The following is an 18,826-nucleotide window of genomic DNA, read 5'->3' as shown; positions in this document are numbered from 1 at the left end:
AAGGAGGCAGTGAACTGAATTGGACTTTTGGGCCGTAGTTTGCTGACTGGTGAGCTAGAACAGTGGTTCACCACTACTATGGGGGTGGGGGCTGCGGTTCTCAACCTGTGGGTCGCGACCCCTTTGGGGGTCGAACGACCCTTTCACAGGGGTCGCCTAAGACTATTGGAAAACACATGTATAATTACATATTGTTTTTGTGAGTAATCACTATGCTTTAATTATGTTCAATTTGTAACAATGAAATTGGGGGTCACCACAACATGAGGAACTGTATTTAAAGGGCTAGAAGGTTGAGAACCACTGCTATAGACCCTTTTGCTACACATAATCGCCTGATTTTGCAGGCAATTTCCAGGCAGGCGGGGACATCCTGGCTCCATGTTATTAACTCCCAATTGGGACTATGAACTTTTTGAGGCTAAGGGTCATGGCTTAATTACCTTGAGTCCCTGGATCAAGAAGAGGTTTTGGCCCAGAGAAATGGCTTATTGGACATTTGCTGAAACGAATGGAACCTAGGCCAGTGTGTACTTTATGCAGAAATGCAAGCAGATGTAATACATTGCTCTCAGGGTCTTCTTCAAAACTACAAATCCAATCCCATCACCTCATTACTTCTCGGCTTACTAAGTTTCCAGGACATTTCAGGAGAAAATCCAAAGCCCCTAAACTTGTCTATCAGCCCCTCCCTTCTGTCCTGTTCTCAGAGACTGCCCCTCTCCTTCAGCTGCCCCTGCTGAAGGGCTGGTCTGGTCACCATGCTTGTACAATTTGATCCTGCCGCCCTAACTGGTTTGGCTCAGTGGTTAGAGCATTAGCCTGTGGACTAAAGGGTCCTGGGTTCGATTCCAGTCAAGGGCACGGGTTGTGGGCTTGATCTCCAGTGGGGGGCGTGCAGGAGGCAGCGGATCAATGATTCTCATCATTGATATTTCTATCTCTCCCTTCCTCTCTGAAATAAAAATATTAAAAACAAAAAACAAAGGAAACAATTTGATCCTGCCTGTTGCTGACGCCCAGACATGGATAGGAAGTCCAGGCTGGGATCAGCCAGCCCACCATTGACAATCTGAGCTCGGGGACCCAGGGGATGAATGGTGAGTCTCTGAGTTAAATGGTCAAGTACTATCTAGGCTTCAACCAGCTTCTTGATAAGCCCAGGCTCCAAGCAAGCGTGTCCCAAGTTTCAGGGGACAGGGAAGATATAAAAAAAATCAGAGAAAGCTGACCCTTTGCGGGAAGCCTGAGAATAAAGGGAAGGGGCAGAGAGAAGGAGCAGTGAGGACACAGGAGGCTGGAGAGAGGATATAGAGGGCAGCAGTTAAGAGCTTGGGCTCTGGTGTCAGAATACTTTGGATTCGAGTCCCAGCTCTGCTACTTTCTTACCTTGAGCCAGTTATTTAACCTCTTGAAGCCTCAGTTTCCTCATCTGCAAAATGGGATGATCATAACAATATCTACCTCAGAGAGCTGCTGCGAAGATTAAATGTGTCAACACATCCAGGACACTAAGGACAGCTTCCAGCAGAACACAGTGCGTGTCTGATAAATGCCAGCTATCATCCTGGGGGAATATCTCAGCCCACCCTCCCATCAGCCCTCTAGGTGACCCAGCTAGTCTTTGCTTCCTGCTCTTCGGGAACCGCCTGCTGTATCCTGTAGGGAAACACCGTTGCTGTTTGGATGAGTGTGAGAGGCTTCTCTCCCTGTAATGAATCCCCAATCAGGACATGGCTGTCAGGTCCCTCAGCATTTGACTCCACCCCCTCTCTTTGGCCTCGCCTCCCACAGGTACTCAATCTTCACACTTCCCTAGCCACATGCGCCTGTTGGTCTATTCTGCATGTCTGTGCCTCTTCCTCTCTGTCCAGTGAACTGTAATCCATCTTTTAAAACCCAGCCCATGTGTCCTGTACCCTCCCCTCAGAAGTCATGCCTACATTCCCCAGGCAGGCTGGCCACGCCATCCTCCAGACTCCCCTATTATTTTGTCGTACCGTGGGGTGCATATCACACATATCCCATTACCGGGGATGTGTGCATCCATCACTGCCCAGTATCTGTGAGCTTTGGGGGGACAGGGATTGGTTCTGAGGCTTAACTCTGCACACCCAGCACCTAGCCCAGGGCATGACACCCACAGGCACTCCCAAGCGTTTGTCATCGGCTGCTCAAGGTCACAGAGCTACAAGTAGAAGGGCCAGGACCAGCATTCAGTTTTCAACGCGGCCACTATTTATTGATCATGGGCTATGTGTGAGGCACTGGGATACCACAGGCAGCAAGAGAGCTCTGGTGCCAGCTCAGAATAGGAGCGGGAGCGTCTCGTGATGCAGTGTTTCCTCAATCTCAGTTGCTCTACCAACATCTTGATTTTCTTTTCTTTTCTTTTTCTTTCCCCTAGTGGTGTTTTCAAAGAAAGCTCAAGTTTTATTTTCTTGATTTATAGTCATTGAACAAGAAAAATTCTGCAATCATTTTATAAAACAAAATATCCGACATGCACAAAAGTAGATCTAATTTGTACATATTTACGAACCATAATCAAGTGAGCACCTATGAAGCCGCCACCCAAGTTAAGAAACAGACCACGTGACAATAACATGGACCCTTCCTGTGTCCGTCTCCACCCCAGAGATGACCAGGACTTTTTCTTACCCCTTGCTTTTCTGGATAGAGTTTAATACACATGTATACATGCCCAGACAAATGATGGTTTCATTTTGCTTAGTTTTTTAAAAAATATATATTTTTATTGATTTCAGAGAGGAAGGGAGAGGGAGAGAGAAATAGAAACATCAATGATAGGAGGGAATCATCGATCAGCTGCCTCCAGCACGCCTCCTACTGGGGATTGAGCCCATTACCTGGGCATGTGCCCCTGACCGGAATCGAACCCGGGACCCTTCAGTCCGCAGGCCGACGCTCTACCCACTGAGCCAAACCGGCTGGGGCTCATTTTGCTTAGTTTTGACATCATATTGTATGTGCTCTTTTGCTACCTGTACTACTTTTTCCTGAATAGTAATAAAAAAATAAATAATAAAATAAAAAAACCCACTCACCTTCTTTGTTTTATTTTTTTTTTAATTAAATCTTTATTGTTCAGATTATTACATTTGTTCCTCTTTTTTCCCCCCATAACTCCCCTCCTTCCAGCTCCCACCCCACCCTCCACCCTCACTCCCCACCCACTGTGTTCATCCATAGGTGCATGATTTTTGTCCAGTCACTTCCCGCATCTCCCACACCCCTTTTCCCCCCAAGAATAGTCAGTCTATTCCCTTTCTATGTCCCTGATTCTATTATAATCACCAGTTCATTCTGTACATCAGGTTATTTATTCACTTGATTCTTAGATTCATTTGTTGATAGATGCATGTTTGTTGTTCATAATTTGTATCTTTACCTTTTTCTTCTTCTTCCTCTTCTTAAAGGATACCTTTCAGCATTTCATATAATACTGGTTTGGCGGTGATGAACTCCTTTAGCTTTTCCTTATCTGTGAAGCTCTTTATCTGACCTTCAATTCTGAATGATAGCTTTGCTGGATAAAGTAATCTTGGTTGTAGGTTCTTGGTATTCAGCACTTTGAATATTTCTTGCCATTCCCTTCTGGCCTGCAAAGTTTCTGTTGAGAAATCAGCTGACAGTCGTATGGGTATTCCCTTGTAGGTAATTGAGCCTCTTTCTCTTGCTGCTTTTAAGATTTTCTCTTTGTCTTTTGCTCTTGGCATTTTAATGATGATGTGTCTTGGTGTGGTCCTCTTTGGATTCCTTTTGTTTGGGGTTCTCTGCACTTCTTGGACCTGTAAGTCCATTTCTTTCTCCAGATGGGGGAAGTTTTCTGCCATTATTTCTTGAAATAGGTTTTCAATATCTTGCTGTCTCTCATCTTCTGGCACTCCAATAATTCTGATATTAGTCCGCTTAAAGCTGTCCCAGAGGCTCCTTACACTATCTTCACACTTTCGGATTCTTTTTTCATTTTGCTTTTCCAATTGGGTGTTTTTTGTCGAATCTTTGGTTTGATTCTTGTGCTCCTCTGGTCTGCTATTGGGTATAATATTCTTTATTTCAGTCCGTGTATGCTTACTTTCTAATTTCTTTATCGTAGCATCGAGGGTCTCATTAGTTTTCGTGAGGCTCTGCACAAATTTATGGCAAGCCCTCAAAATTGCGATTCTTAGCTCCATATCCTCCATTTCTGTCATGTTTTTTTGTCTCCGCATCTTTTATGCTTTCTTGGTGCACCCCCTTGTGGTCTCTGTGCGCAGTCTTGTTCTAGCCAAGCCTTAATTGTTGTAGTTAACACTAGAGGGATTTGACCACCAGGCCGACTGGCTATAGGAATCAGCTGTATGGAAAACGTCTGCCTTCTGGGGAGGCGCTAATCCAGCCTTTGCCTGAGGCGATCGGCAAATGGCTGTGCGCAGGGTTTGGGCGGGGCGGGCTCAACAGGGCGGGCAGAGGGAGCAGTTATGGCCACGCTCAGTCCCGTTCCCAGAGGCTCTGCTTCTCAGAACCCCGGCAGCCGCTGCAAACCTCGGAGAGAAAGCTGCCCTCAGGTTCCAACTGATGCCGGATAATCCCGCTTCTCCCGTTTGAGTCTGGGTCCCTAGAGACTCGCCCGGATCTGGAGCCCAGAGTCTGAGACTCACTCCCGACAGAAAACGACAACCGCGCCCTCAGCCACCAGCCCGCTTTGCGCGCGCACCTCGGTACCTTTGTATTTTCCACACTGCGCCGCCTCTGAGCCTCGATTTGCTGTTCTCTTTCCTTCTAGTTGTAGAGTCTCTCTTCAGCCAGCCTTCCTGTGGTTCTGGGTGATGTCCGTTCAGTCTTTTAGTTGTATTTTTGAAATGGTTGTTTGCGGCAGCGGTCTCCGGTGTTTACCTACGCCGCCATCTTGGTCTCCTCCCATCAGTCTCTCTTTGTTTTATTTTACCCTCATCCTAAGAAATAAACTTCTGCTTTTGCATGTTAGAAATATATGTATTAAATATTCATTAAAATAAATATGTGATCATTGGAAAAAACCATTCTGGCAGCACACTTTGGAAACTGCTGCGTTGGGGTTAGGAGCGCCACCCTGGACCTGGAATCCAGCTTTGCCATTTGTTGGCTAGGTGGCCTCGGGCACCGAGACTTCCCTCGCCTCAGTTTCCTTATTGGTAAAATGGGGGACATACCAGTGGATGGTCTTGACCTTCAGGGGACATTTGGCAAATTCGGCAGACATTTTTGATTGTCACAACTTGGAGGAGGGACAGCTAGAAGGCGGAGGCCAGGGGTGCTGTTAAATGTCCTCTAATGCACGGGACAGCCCCACAATGAAGAATGAGCCAGTCCCAAATGTCAATAGTACCGAGGTTGAGAAACCCTGAGATGTAACGATAGTCAGGCCCGCATGAGTTGTAGAGCGGGGGAAAGGAGACTGTGCATGGAAAGCTACTAACTAGCTCAGGTCTAGCCAGGCACAGAGCGGGTCTGACCTTATGAGGCAGCCAGACAGAGCCCTGGGCTGAGCCCCAAGGTTGCTGCTGCAGCCTCTGACTCCAGCCAGGAGGGAGCCAGCAGAAGGAGTAGATCCCTGGGGAGTCTGTTCCTTTAAGAGCTGGGAAGTCCCATTCTAACCCAGTTTCTAAGCACAGACAACTCTAGGAAAGGCTCCCATAATTGAAGTCTGCCAACAGACCCATAAATTATGCACCCAGCTATTGTGTGGTCCTTAGGCCTTCTATTCTAAGGCAGGTACCCCCTTTGTACCTGAGAATGTGCCCTCCCCTCCCCTCCCCTCCTTTCAGCCTAGGAAAGAAGAAAAGGCGGGCAGAGGCCCTGCTGGCTCCTGGAAGTGGATGCCTGCTGCTCAGGGTTGGGTTGGGAGGGTCTGAGCGCACCAGGCCCCCTTTCCTGTGTGTGTGAAAGTATCAAATAAAATGTGCAACAATGCAGCCTGAAGGGCTCCCCTCACCCACCCCTCCCAACCCTGCCCTTAGGGTCGTTCTCTCTTCCCGACCCACCAGAGCCAGGGCCACACTTCTTGGCTGGGGAACTTCCTGATGCGAGTTAAACCCTCTGTGCCACAGTTTCCTCATCTGTAAGGTGCGGGCGTATGTCATTGCCGGGCTGCGATAAGAATTCAATGAGCTCATCAGGCTCTTAGATCAGCTTTCATTAGTCCACAGGCTTACACTTATTTATAAGCTGCTTTGGGACCTGAGTTTGAGTCCTGGCACTATTATTTCGGGCTGTGTGGCCTTGGACAAGACACTTGCCCTCTCTGAGTCTCCATTCCCTTATCTCTAAAATGGAGATGCAAGTGATCAAGCACTTATCACATAACGGTCACTTACTATATGTTATTAAATTAAATTAAATTATTATTCATGTAATTCATTGTTGCCCCCACTACCCAACCCCAGACAGGTTGCTTTCGGAGGTCCAGGACTAGGTCTGTGGGCCCGTGGGCCCGGCTAAGGCAGTAGACATCCTACTAAAAGCCTCAAACCCAAATGCACAGTGTGGCTCCGGTCTCTGAGATGGGTCTCGGCAGTGGGGAGCAGCCAGAACCCTGAGTCCTCTCAGCCTGAGCTCAGGCTCCTGACCAGGGCTCTGCATTTCCAGCCTTGCTTTCCTGGGATCGGAGCCCAATCAGGTTTGGGCAGGACTCCAGGAACCCGGGGAACAGAGGCAGGAGCCAGGACCAGGGACTTGGAGGCCATCCCTGAATTCCCTCCCTGAGAGGAGGCTCTGGATCACGGAGCCCACTTGTCTGCACCGAATGGGTGAGTGGCCTTTGGTGTTCTGGGAAAAGAGATCCGGGAGAAGCCAGGGCCTCCGCATCCTAACCGTCAGCTCTGGGGTTGATCACAGGGATGTCCACCTTTGGCTCCAGCAGTCAGCACAGACTGTTTATCATTTCTCTGCGTACTCCCCTGCCCGTCCAGGAATGTGGATGAGGCACAGAATGTCCATGCAGAAAAGGGCCCAGGCTCATCTCTGCAAGATGGGAGGACTCAAGCAGAGAAGGGAAGGGACTCGTTCATGGTCACACCGCCCACCGGGGTCCAGTCTGTACAATGACACTAGGCGTTCTGGCGAGCTGCGAGCTGCATCTAGAGCTCAAGGACTGCAAACTGCTTTTCACGCACGTGCATGTTCACGGCAGCATTAGTCACAATAGCCCCCACAGTGAAATCGACCCAGATGTCTATCAACTGCAGATTAGAAAAACAAATTGTGCTATATCCATATCATACAGCAGCATATTACTCATCCATAAAAAAAGAAAGAAGTACTGGTACTTGACAACATTATGCTAAGTGGAAGAAGCCAGACACAAAAGGCCGCATGCTGTATGATTCCACTTGATAAAATGTCCAGATAAAGCAAATATATTAGAGATAGAACGTGGTTGCCAGGGTGGGGATAGGACTAACAGTTAATGGGCATGAAGGATCTCATTGGGATGATAAAAAGATCCTAAAACTGATTTAGGGGGAATGGTTGCACAACTTGGCAAATTTACTAAAGAATTAACTTGCACCCTGGAAATGGGTGAACTGTACGATGTGTATAATAAGCCTCACGAAAGCTATATAGAAACTTGCTTTCCATAAAGAGTATCCCCTTCCTTTTAAACCTCACAACCACACTGATAGGTCACAGGAGAGAAGCAGAAATCTGAGCAAGCCACAGCTCTGCTCTAAACCCTGCAGTGGCTCCCATGCTCTTGGAGAAAGTTCTGATTCCTTTGTGTTGAGTTGGCATATGTTTATTGAGCACTTACTATGTGCTATGCTTGTTGCTGGGGATGCAGCATGGATAAGAAAGAGTTTCCCTGGACTCAAGGAGCTGGTAGGGAGAGGCAGACCCAAAACCCATAAACCAATAAAGGAGCAAGATGATGTTGAACAGCATTATGTGCTACATGTCATTGAGTAAAACAAACCAGGGGGATCAATAAAGGAGCGTTGGGGTGTCCACATGAGGTTGGGTGGTCAGGGGAGGCCTCTCTCAGGAGATGCCCTGGTTGCTGAGACTTGAGGATGAGGAGTGTGTTGTTCAAAGATCTCAGCAGTCCAGGCAAAGGCCCTGATGTGGGAATAAGGCTGGCATATCAAGCAGCAAGAAAGGCGCTCAGTGTGGGTGGGGGCTGAATGAGCAAAGGGGAAAGTGGGAGGAGATGAGGTCGGAGAGACAGGAGGGCCTGATGAGGCAGGAGAAAGAGATTTGGATTTTACATTAAGACCACCTTCTTCTCTCTCTCTCTCTCTCTCCAGGCCATTTCCCACTGCATATTTCATACTGAATCCCGGCAAAACCATTGACATTTCCCAAGCCATACAACCAGGGTTGCTCATACCTCCAGACCCTTGTCCATGCTGTTCCCTCTGCTTAGAGCGCCCTTCCTCCCCACTTCTGCTGGATGATTCGTACACCCTGTCCAGGCCTCAGCACAGAGGCCCTTTGTTCCAGTGAGCTCTCTCTCACTCCCAGGTCTAGGTTGGGTACGTCCATCCTCTGGACACCCACAGTCCCCAAGCTTCTGCCATCACAGCACTGATGTTGTCGAGCTGAATTTTTCTCCCCTGTGTCCCGCACAGAATGTCAGCTCCCTGAGGCCCAGTCATGCACTGCTGCATCTCCAGCTCTCCAAAGCCTGGCACAGAATAGGTGCCCCCCCAATAGCTGATAAACAAATGAACAAGCAGGTGAACGAAATGGAGGCTCAGAGAATGAAGTCATTTTCCAGGGTCACACAACTTGTAAGCAGGGTCTGTGGGTCTCCCAAGATGGTTTCAAAAACACAGGAGGAGGCAGCTTCTGGCTACCAACCCTTCTTTTCTCCTTTTATGGTGCTTCCGCTTCCCCCAGCTTTAAGGGGGGAAGGGGGAATTATAGCCAGGGAGTTTTAATTATAAGGGTCACTGGCATAGATCCGATTAAGGGGATTGGGAGCAGGCTGACGGTGTTCCCCCTCACCTGCGATGAGAAATTGGAGTCAGGAGCCTGCAGGGGGCACTGCTGGGCAGAAAGGGACAGGAATTTAGGGATCTGTGTGCCTGAATGTCAGGAAGAGGCCTTGGGGTGAGCCAGGCAATAGTGGCCTTCATCATGAGAGGGCAACCATGTCACAAATGGGGAAAGGAGGTGTGGTGGCATTGCTGGGGATTTCCCAGACATTATAAACCAGAGGCCCCGGGGCTGAGAAAGTTATTTTGACTTATTTGCCCCAGTTTCAAAATTGGGAGATTTCACATTAAAAATTCCAGATTTTTCAGATTTCCTTGGAAAATCAGATGACGTGTGTACACTCAACCTCACTCCAGATGGCAGCCATTGGCTGGAGCCAAAGAGCCAGCCGCCCTGGGCACAGCTCCCTAGTTTGCCACAGGCCCTTTTTACTCTTCTATCTGTCAGGTCTCTGCAGGCACTGGGCTTGCAACCCTGGACTGGGGCAACTCTGAAGACAGCAAACATTCATTGACCTGCTACAGTAGATGAAGAACTTTCTAGACAAGATCTGCATCTATTTGCACAAACCAGGAACCCAGGGCTCACACTTCACACCTCATCACCCAAGGTGACCTGACTCTTCCTAACTAGCTCTGGGTTGGGCAACCTTGTCTTAACTGGTCAATTAAGTTCCCAGGAGCCTTGCTAAAGCAGGAATTCTGGGAGCTGGTGATGTTGCCACCTCTTGCCCATCTGAGGATAATGCTTCTGGTGATGGTGTGGGACCTGACTTTGGTCCCTGCAGAGGGAGGAGGTGATATGGAGAAATGGGGGTGGGGAATGTTCTTTCCTGTCTGAGTGATCACCAATTTCTCATATTAGCTGAGGGCATGAGGAGCTGAGGAAGGGACTGTGTCTGAACAGTGATGAATAGCATGGGTCCATCCCTGCTGTGGAGAGCAGTGTATTGAATAAAAAATTAGGAGCATAGAAAATGTTAGGCAAGGACAGTGTCCCCGGGTTCTGCTAAGCCAACAGCTGAGTCTGGCAGGATGGGGAGTGGGGAGTGTAGTCTCTGCAAGCTTGGCCAAGGTGGCCGAGGTTGCTAAAGGAAGCTAAATGTTAGTCTGGATGCTGGAATTGGGAACCGCTCTGGCTAACATCAGAATGATGGCTCTGTCAATGGTCATTCCTGACAACAGCCAGACTTGCTGGTTCATGTCCAATATACATTTAGAAAGAGACATTCGAGTGGCTTAACAATGTTGCTTCTCACATAGCATTTTTGTCTCACTAGACATTCATACTGAGGTGAAACGGATACGTGGATGATTGAGAGATCTACTTTCTAATTCTGACTGGACATCCTTAGAGAAGTATCTTCACGTCTCTGGGCTTTCTCATGCAATAGCCACGGAGTCTGTTAGGTTTCCAGCACAGTTCCCTTCCAAGTGGTGACTCAGGGATCCAGTGGCTCTAGCATCTTAGTATGTGGCCACCCCCCTTATCGTGGCAGCGGAAGGGACAGCATGGAGAACTCACACGTGCATGTGCCCAGAAGTGATATCTGTTACTCCCTCCCCTGACAGTGAGGTTTATGATCTATACCCTGGCTCCCTTACGGGGAAGTGATAAGTGCTCTGAAACCTCAAAAATGCTTCATGATTAGCTGAGGAGACGGTCTCCAACATGGGTGTGTGCACATCTGATGCGCTGGGGGGCCGAGGGAAATTACTGGCATTTGATAAACGAGTTCTGGAGTCCGCTGGACAACATTGTACTGAGAGTCAACAGTACTGCACTGTGTACGAAATATTTTGTTGAGAGAGCAGATCTCATGTTAAGAGTTATTCCCACAATAAAGTAAAAAATAAACATAAAAAACTGGGATAGATTTAAAAATAAAGTAAAAAGCATGTGAGGCAGACAAAAATAGCAAGAAATCACTAGCATGTCTACTTTTTAACATTAAAAAAGAAAAAGAAAAAGAAATCAAGTTTTAGTGGCATTGAATCCATGAATCAACATTGCTGACTGCTCACCCTCTCCATCAGACTTCTCAGGGGAAGCAGAAGGGCCCCAAGGAAGGTGGGGGTGCCTCAACTCCGTGAGGGAACCCTGGCATCTTCATCTTCGCCTGCAGCAATGCAGCGCACGCCTGCCTGGTGTGGAAGAGCCTCGGGCTGAGGCATTTAATAGTGGGTGTGAGGTCTCCACACTCTTCCTTCCTCTCCCCCAACAACAAGGAACGACTAAAATCAGTGCCCTTTTTGGTTAGGACCATGTGGGTTGGGTTTCTGACCCTTGCAAATAAAAAGTGACCCGGCTAACAAATTTTTCGTCTTCATTTTACAGGCCAGGTAACTAAAACTCATAGAGGTAAAATGACTTGCCCAAGGTTCACACAGCCAGAAAGCAGCCGAATCTCACTGAGCTAGAACACAGAAGATGCCTGGCATCTAATAGGTCCTCAAGAAATGCCAGTTCCCTTCCTCCACAGACCAAGGAAAAGACATACCATGGGAACCCCTCTGAGCTCCGAGCTGCTGGTCAGATTCCAGATTCCATCTGGAACCCTCCAAATCGTGCTGGGGTCTGGTAGGAGTGAGAACCAAAGCTTAGGAGTTGGCAAACAAACGGAATCAGCTGCCAGGATGTCAGTGTCTGAACAAAATTCTTGAGGATCCCACTCCCTCCAAAATATAACATCTGAGGGTCCTGGCTGCAAATCAAGGTTTCCAAGGAAGGGCCCGAAGTCCCAGCATTTCTTAGAGACGCTTAGTAGGAGCTTGTGCAAACAATGATCTCAGTATTGCCTGGGATTCTGCAGTCATTTGAACTTTTCAAAGCTCCTACACTTTGAGGCTGGACGGAAAGCATTTAGCCTGCAAACTCTGATGTTGGACAGAGCTGGTTGCAATCTTGGCTCTGGCCAGCTGGGTGACCTCTGGTCCATTCCTTAGTCTCTCTGAGCCTTGGTTTGCCCTGGTGTGAAATGGGCAAGACTGGAGAAGAAATCAGACAAAGGTAGAAGCTCTTATCGCAGAGTCTGTAAGCTCTTTAGCTCTGTGGCTACCCAAGTGAGGTCTACCTGAGCCTCAGTTTCCTCATCTGTAAAATGGGGATCAGAAAAGTCCCTCCCACACTAGCATCTGTGAGGCAGCAATGAAATTATGGGCGGAACAGGCGTATCCAAGGACTGCCACTTGTGCCAGTGAAGGGTGAGTGGCTGTGACAAGTGTAAATGGAGGCCACCCCGCCAACTGGAGGGTTCCACGACCCATGAACGAATTTTTTTTTTTTGGCCCACGCAGTGAGTTAGTTGCCAACATGTATCTCCCCTACGGACCCAGATTTCCAGGTTCTCAAAAAGAATCCGAAGCTCTGGCTACTGTGGGCCTATGTTCCTCTGTGACAGCGCCCTGGGCTGGAGCTGAGCACCAGCGCATCCAGGCCTGTGCTGTGAAAGTCTTGCACGTGTGTTGTTTACGAGGCCTGCTTGGCCTCTGCAGGAATCTGGGTTTGCGAGCCGAGGAATAAATCATTAGAAGCGTGGCCAGTGATGAGGGAAAAGATTAAACCCTGCCAGGGAAACAGTCATGGGTTCCTTAGGGAATGCTGGGCCTGCAGCTGGGTCCACGGGGTGCTCTGAATGAGGGCTGTGGGATGGAATCCTGTCTGCTCTAGCCCCTTACCCATCTGTGTTGTGGGCTGCTCTTCCTGGTCTACACGAAAGCCACTTAGTTGCTTCCTTAAAAGCCCGTATCTGCTTTCCCCCACTCCCCGCCCTACTTTCAGACCTCTCTGAAGCCTCCTTTCTTCCTCTACTCCCCACTCGGCCAATTAAACGAAATAAACGAAATGATGGGATAAGAAACAATAGGGTGAGGAGGGTTGACTACTTAGCTTAAGTGGTCTGCTGAGGCCTCTCTGAGGAGGTATTTGAATGGAGAGTTGAGGGATGCAAAAGAGCTGGTTGTAGGAAGATCTGGGGACAGGGAGTTCCAGGAAGAGGTAATAGCAAGTGCAAAGGCCCTGAGGCAGAGAAGAGATTAACATGCAAGAGGAAGAGAAAGGAGAAAGGTGTACCAGGGGCTGAAAGGAAGCAAGGGGTACTAGAGATGAACTCAAAGAGAGAAGTGAGGAAGGCTTTAAAGACCAGATAGACGTTTTTGTTCTGAGAACCATACTAGTCAAAGGGGGCTCTCAGCCGGCTAGTGACATGACCTAATGTAGGTTTTAAGATCCTCCAGCTGCGTTTGGTAACAGCCTGTAGGGGCATTGGAATAGAAGCAGAAATCTTGTCGGGCCTGGACAAGACAGGCTTGGTGTCTACAATAATCCCGGCTAAGCAGCCGGATGTGTAAGGATGTGTAATCCGAGGCCTGAGCGGCCTGTCCTGCCGGCTTTATCCTGACCTTGGCTGGGATGACCCAAGTCAAGGTGGATACCCCAGTGCCCCAAGGCCACCCAGAGCTGAGACCCTCCCCATAGTTAGGGACAGAGGCCAAGGGAGCTCTCCTCTGAGGGCAGAGGGTGGCAGGCTCACCCAGGTCTCCTCTACCCTCCACCCCTTCCAGTTTGGGGAGTGCATCTCTGCCCCCTGCCCCCTGCCCCCATCCCCACTTCTCTGCCCTAGAATCCTCCTGATGGGGGCCATGCTGTACAAAAGCACTGTGTCAGGAAACGGAAGGGATTTATTCTTTCATTTAGCAAACATTTGTGAATTACAGCAGGGACCAAGCCAGACCTTGTCCTTAGGGAACTGGCATTTGGGTGGGGGAAGCATTTACAAAATGAGGGAATATACTAGTAAGTTGAGGTACTACAAAGGCAAGAAAAGGGGCTAAGGGGATAGAGGGTGACTGGGTGTAGAGGGGTAGGGTTTCTCTGAGGAGGTGACATCTGAGCTGAGAACTGAAGAAGGATGCAGCAATAGGCCGATCAGGAGAGGGGCATCTAGGACAGAGGTTCCCAACCTTTTTTTGGCCATGCCCCACCTAAGCATCTCTAAAATCCTGATGCCCCTCCTGTGACATATAATTCTTTTTTTAAAACTTAATATATTTTATTGATTTTACAGGGAGGAAGGGAGAGGGATAGAGAGTCAGAAACATCAATGAGAGAGAAACATTGATCAGCTGCCTCCTGCATGCCCCCCACTGGGGATGAGCCCACAACCAAGGTACATGCCCCTGACTAGAATCGAACTAAGGATGCTTCAGTTCGCAGGCCGATGCTCTATGCACTGAGCCAAACCGGTTAGAGCACATATAATTCTTATTATTCAAAAAGTGAACTCCTATTCATGTGGAGGAAGCCTAAAAGGCCATTAACTTGGTCTAAACAAGCTCCCAAAGAATATGGCATCCATCAAAGAGAAAAATAAAAGAACGAAAGGACAGTTGAAGTACTGAGGAAGAAATCACTAAGAAATTGTGTGTGTGTTTTTTTAAAAGAAGTGATATGAAAAAACAGCAAATGAAGTTTCAAAACACAATAGAGAACTGAAAATAAATATGTCACTATATATTTATATACTGTATATGAGGCCCCTAGAACCATAAGAAATGCAAAAAATTCACTGTTAATAACTCATTCTTGAATTGCCCCCCTTAACAATCAAATTGCCCCCCTGTGGGGCCTGTGCCCCATGTTGGGAACCACTGATCTAGGAGAAGGACGAGATTCTAATCTTCACAAATCCCCAGTTGGCACTATTACTTCCATTAATTGAGCACTTATTTTGTGCCAGGCCCTGTTCTAAGCAATAAGCTGTTTATACTCAAAACAATCCATTTTTGTCATTCCATTTAATAGATGAGCCACAGAGAAGTTAATGACTTCATCCAAGGCCACACAGCTAGCAAGTAAGAGATTTAAATGCAGGTCTGCTCTATCCTCCGATTTATATGGGCTGTTCCTATCCTCAGAGCCAGGGAGGAGAAAAATTAATTGTTGAGCACTTACCATTGACTTCTGTCATCCTTACATGGCCTTACCTCTGAAGGCCACCCACTGGTCCCCTGCCATGCACATCTCTTTCCTCCTCTTCTGATAACACCATTCTGTCCACCTCCAGATCTGGGAGTGGCCATGTGACTCAGGCTGTTCCAATCAGCACATTCCAACCCTCCTAGTGAAAGTGATTGGCTAAGGGGTGAGCATGTGACACAAAAATGGGCAAATGAGAATGAATCCCGGGACTCTGGCTGTAACTATTTGGGAGGAGGAACTGTCCTTTGAGTGGGACTATCCAGCTGAGAGATGGGAAGCCCAGAAGCCCAGAAGCCCAGAGAGCTTACTTGAGAATGAAGCCCACTCAGGGGAAGGGAGAGACAAAAGTTGGAGAGAGACTGAGTTGCAATGACAAGTCCTAATGATATGGTTCAAGGGCATGTGTATCTGGGCCAGAAGCCAGAGCTACTTCTGGACTTTCCAATTGCATGAGCCAATAAATCATCCTCCCTTTCTGTTCTAGCGTAAGCCAATGTGAACTGGGTTTCTGTCACTTGCAACTGAAACCAGAATACTTTTTTCCTCCTGGAATGCCCTCCCTGCTCTTCTTTCCTGCCACCAACAGTATTATTCTTTCTATTACCATGAATATAACCACCACTGCCATCACCAATGCAATAACTACTTTCATCAATAGTCCTAGTACCACTGCCAGTAATAACACCATCATCGCCGCTGTGAACACAATGACCATTACTGCTCCTAGGACTGATGGCGGTACTACTACTATTACCTCTATTAATGTCCCACTGTCCATTTGTAAACCTCTCCCCAGTTTACAACTTCACAACCCATGCTGGGTATTGTGAGTTCCACTGTAGGGAAACTTAAGTTTACAAAGGTGACAGAATCTGCCTACAGCCACAGGCAATGCGACTCAGACTTTTATTCATTCATTCACTCACTCACGGGCTCATCCCTTTATTAAAGAAATGTCATTGACTGCCCTCTGTGTGAGGACAGGCTCCACTAGACGCTGGGATGCAGGGGTGAACACAGGCCTAGTTCCTTCCCTCACTGAGCTGCCAGTCCCATGGGCTCCAGCACATTCCAAGGAGCCTCCCTCACAGGCCACAGAGGAAGCCTGGCTAGGATCATTCCCTCCTCCCCAGGGGACTGACACTATAGCCCAGTTGGCAGGCAGAATTGGACCGTGGATTTCCCCTCTTATCTGAGCTGCCTTGGGCAACAGACTCAGCCTCTGAACTTTTCTCCCCACCAGACAGTGAATTCCTTGTGTGGGGAGGGTGAGGGGAGGGAATCCTGATTTTACTTCTGTCTGGGTGGACAGTAGGAACTCAGTAAATGCTTATTAATGCCTTGTTTTTCAGAGGCAGAACTACACATCCTTCCTTCCACCCATTACCCACCTTTCCATCCATCCATTTAACCAACATCCATTCAATTTCTTTCTTTCACCTATCTTCCATTCTTGTATTCCCCAAAATGCAAGCATCACCATCTTCCTCCCTCCCTCTCTCCTTTCTTCCTCCCATCCATCCATCCATCTACTCAACTTTCAATCTGTCCATTCTTCCACTTTCCTTCTCTCCTTTTCTTCACTCTTCTCTCCCTTCATTCTTTCCTCCTTCCACTCTTTCTTCACTTTTAATTCATCCATCTTCCATCCACTTATCCAGCATCAAACATCCTTTAGTTTTCTATAATCCATCCGTCCATCCATCCATCCATCCTTTTCTCTCCCTTCATTTCCTGTATTTATCTTTGTTTCCATCTTTCTTTTAATCAATTATTTACTCATCCTTTCAGCATGTCAGGCCCGGTATCAGCTGCTATGGATAAAGGGTTCACCACCTGATCCCTTTCTCAGAAAAAACACATTCAAACCAGACCAGGGCTGCTCAGGACCAAGCCCCTTTCCCATCCCTATAGTCTTTTTCCTGAACCCTCCAAGGCACCTCAGCTCTCATTAAGGCATTTTTTTCTTGCCTATGTTTGGAATCTTCCCTGGAGTTCTAGCCCATGGACCAGGCAGAAACTATATATACAACCACCTTTTCTGGCTCTTTGTACAGCGGTTCTCAACCCGTCTTCAGAGAACACAGGTCTGGGCAGGGCCAAATTGCTGCACAGCTCCGTACAAAAACTGTACAGTCCTCCTTGAGCATCTACTGTGTACTGGCGTAACAGGGGATGTTCCTGAAAAGATCATCTCCAATTTCTGAGTCCTAAGGTCCCTTCTGGGTTCACCCCTTTCCTTTCACCCATGCTGGGGGAGGAAGCTGGGAAAGGGGAGCAACTAACCAAAGTCACTAAGCCAGTCTGTGGCAGAACCAGGACTGGATTTCGGGTCTCCTGACATGGCTTTCTGTCCTCTGCCTGTCTCCCCGCATCTGCCAGTTCTCCTTGGGCAGTGAAGGATGATTCCAGCCTCCAGGTTTTTGCTCCTGCTATGCTTCTTCCCAGCCCCCTTCTCCAGAAGGTTAACATTTTCCTGGCTCTTAGCAATTTGCAAAAGAGCTTGCAAGATGGAACAAACAACAAAAACCTTGATTCTCTCAGCCGATTTTTGAGGAACTCTGAGTTACTACAAGACTTGTCTTCCCTGACGACCCAGCCCCGATCCCATTCTTCCTTTTAAAACTCTTCTTTCCGGGTTTCCTGAGCGGCGTTTGGTCCCCCCTCTGACAACCAGTCAGGCCAGCCGGGGCTTGAACTCTCAGTCTCCTTACAAACCACGATTTGTAAGGCAAACAACTGAAGCCGGCTGCGTGTATATTTCCAGGAGGGGTGCTGGGCCACCTCCCACCAGCTCCTAGAGGTGGCCCAAGGGTGGCCTAATTTTCCAGTTTCTCAAGACAAACAGAAGTCTATTTTGTGTGTGTGTGACATCTCCCAAATTGTTAATGTTGGCAATTAATTAAAATATGTAAATGCAGTTCAGTTCAATCAATACACATTAACAGGCGAGATCTGCTCCCTTTCTCCCTCACAAGCTCATCTGGTAGCTGGTTGCCTCCTCCCCCACAAATTGCCACTGAGAGCCGCTCCAAGAAGAGCGTATTGCTTTGAATACAAACGACATAATAACAGTAGCAGCTAGCAGAAACTGGATATCCAAACACGCGAACCACCCCTGTGAGAGGTTTATTGTCATTTTACAGATGAAGACAACAAGAGCCTCAGAGAGGTTAAGGAACATGCCTAAGGTCACACAGCTAAGAGACAACCTGGATTTGAGCCCTGGTCTGGGTGACTCCAAGACTGTGTGTGATCTAGCCCCATGGTGGTGGCACTACCCCCGAGGAGGCATTTTGGAAATGTGAAGGTGGACAGGTGTTGCTGATGTTCAGGGTGCTACTGGCGTTCAGTGGTTGGGAACCAGGGATGGGAGGGACATCCTGACATCCTGAGATGCCCGAACAGTCCTGCATCATGAAGTCTTATCTAGCCCCCAATGCCAATAGTGCCCCCAGTTTTCTCTCTTCCCCCACAATGGAAGCCATTATTGAGTGCCAGCTGTATGCCAGGGATTTTAGCTTTAAAAGCCTGATAAGGTAGGTACTGTTAGTGCCCCCATTTTATAGATGGGACAACTGAAGCTTGGAGCAGGGGGGTGGGAGGTTATATGACACAGCAGCAGGGCCCAGACTAGGATGAAAAAATGTTAGGGTGCAAAGTTTAAGGGAATTCTAAAAAACTCAGTAATCATGCAATGTTTTAGAAAATCATGCAAAACAATCCATGATGAACAAAATGTCTAAATCTTCCACAAAGACAGGATCTGCCATGTGGAGCTATAGTGGAGTCTGAGGGAAAAGGAGAAATTACTAATACTGATCCTGGATCTTTGTGCCCTAGCTGAGTGCCTCACTGGCCTCAC

The 18,826-nt window shown here is 48.0% G+C and overlaps 1 protein-coding gene across 7 annotated transcripts in view; it reads right to left on the bottom strand.

Annotated features, from left to right (window-relative positions):
• The window catches only part of KCNB1 (potassium voltage-gated channel subfamily B member 1), a 109,562-nt gene that overhangs the window by 30,281 nt on the left and 60,455 nt on the right, over positions 1–18,826 (bottom strand). The gene's annotated exons all lie outside the window — the stretch shown is intronic.

This window comes from Myotis yumanensis, unplaced genomic scaffold (assembly GCF_028538775.1).
Source record: "Myotis yumanensis isolate MYYU_CA2020_CCGP unplaced genomic scaffold, mMyoYum1.0.hap1 SCAF_7, whole genome shotgun sequence".
NCBI classification, from domain to species: Eukaryota; Metazoa; Chordata; class Mammalia; order Chiroptera; family Vespertilionidae; genus Myotis; species Myotis yumanensis.
The sequence above is the reverse complement of the archived record's forward strand: the minus strand, read 5'-3'. Positions and strand labels throughout refer to the sequence as shown.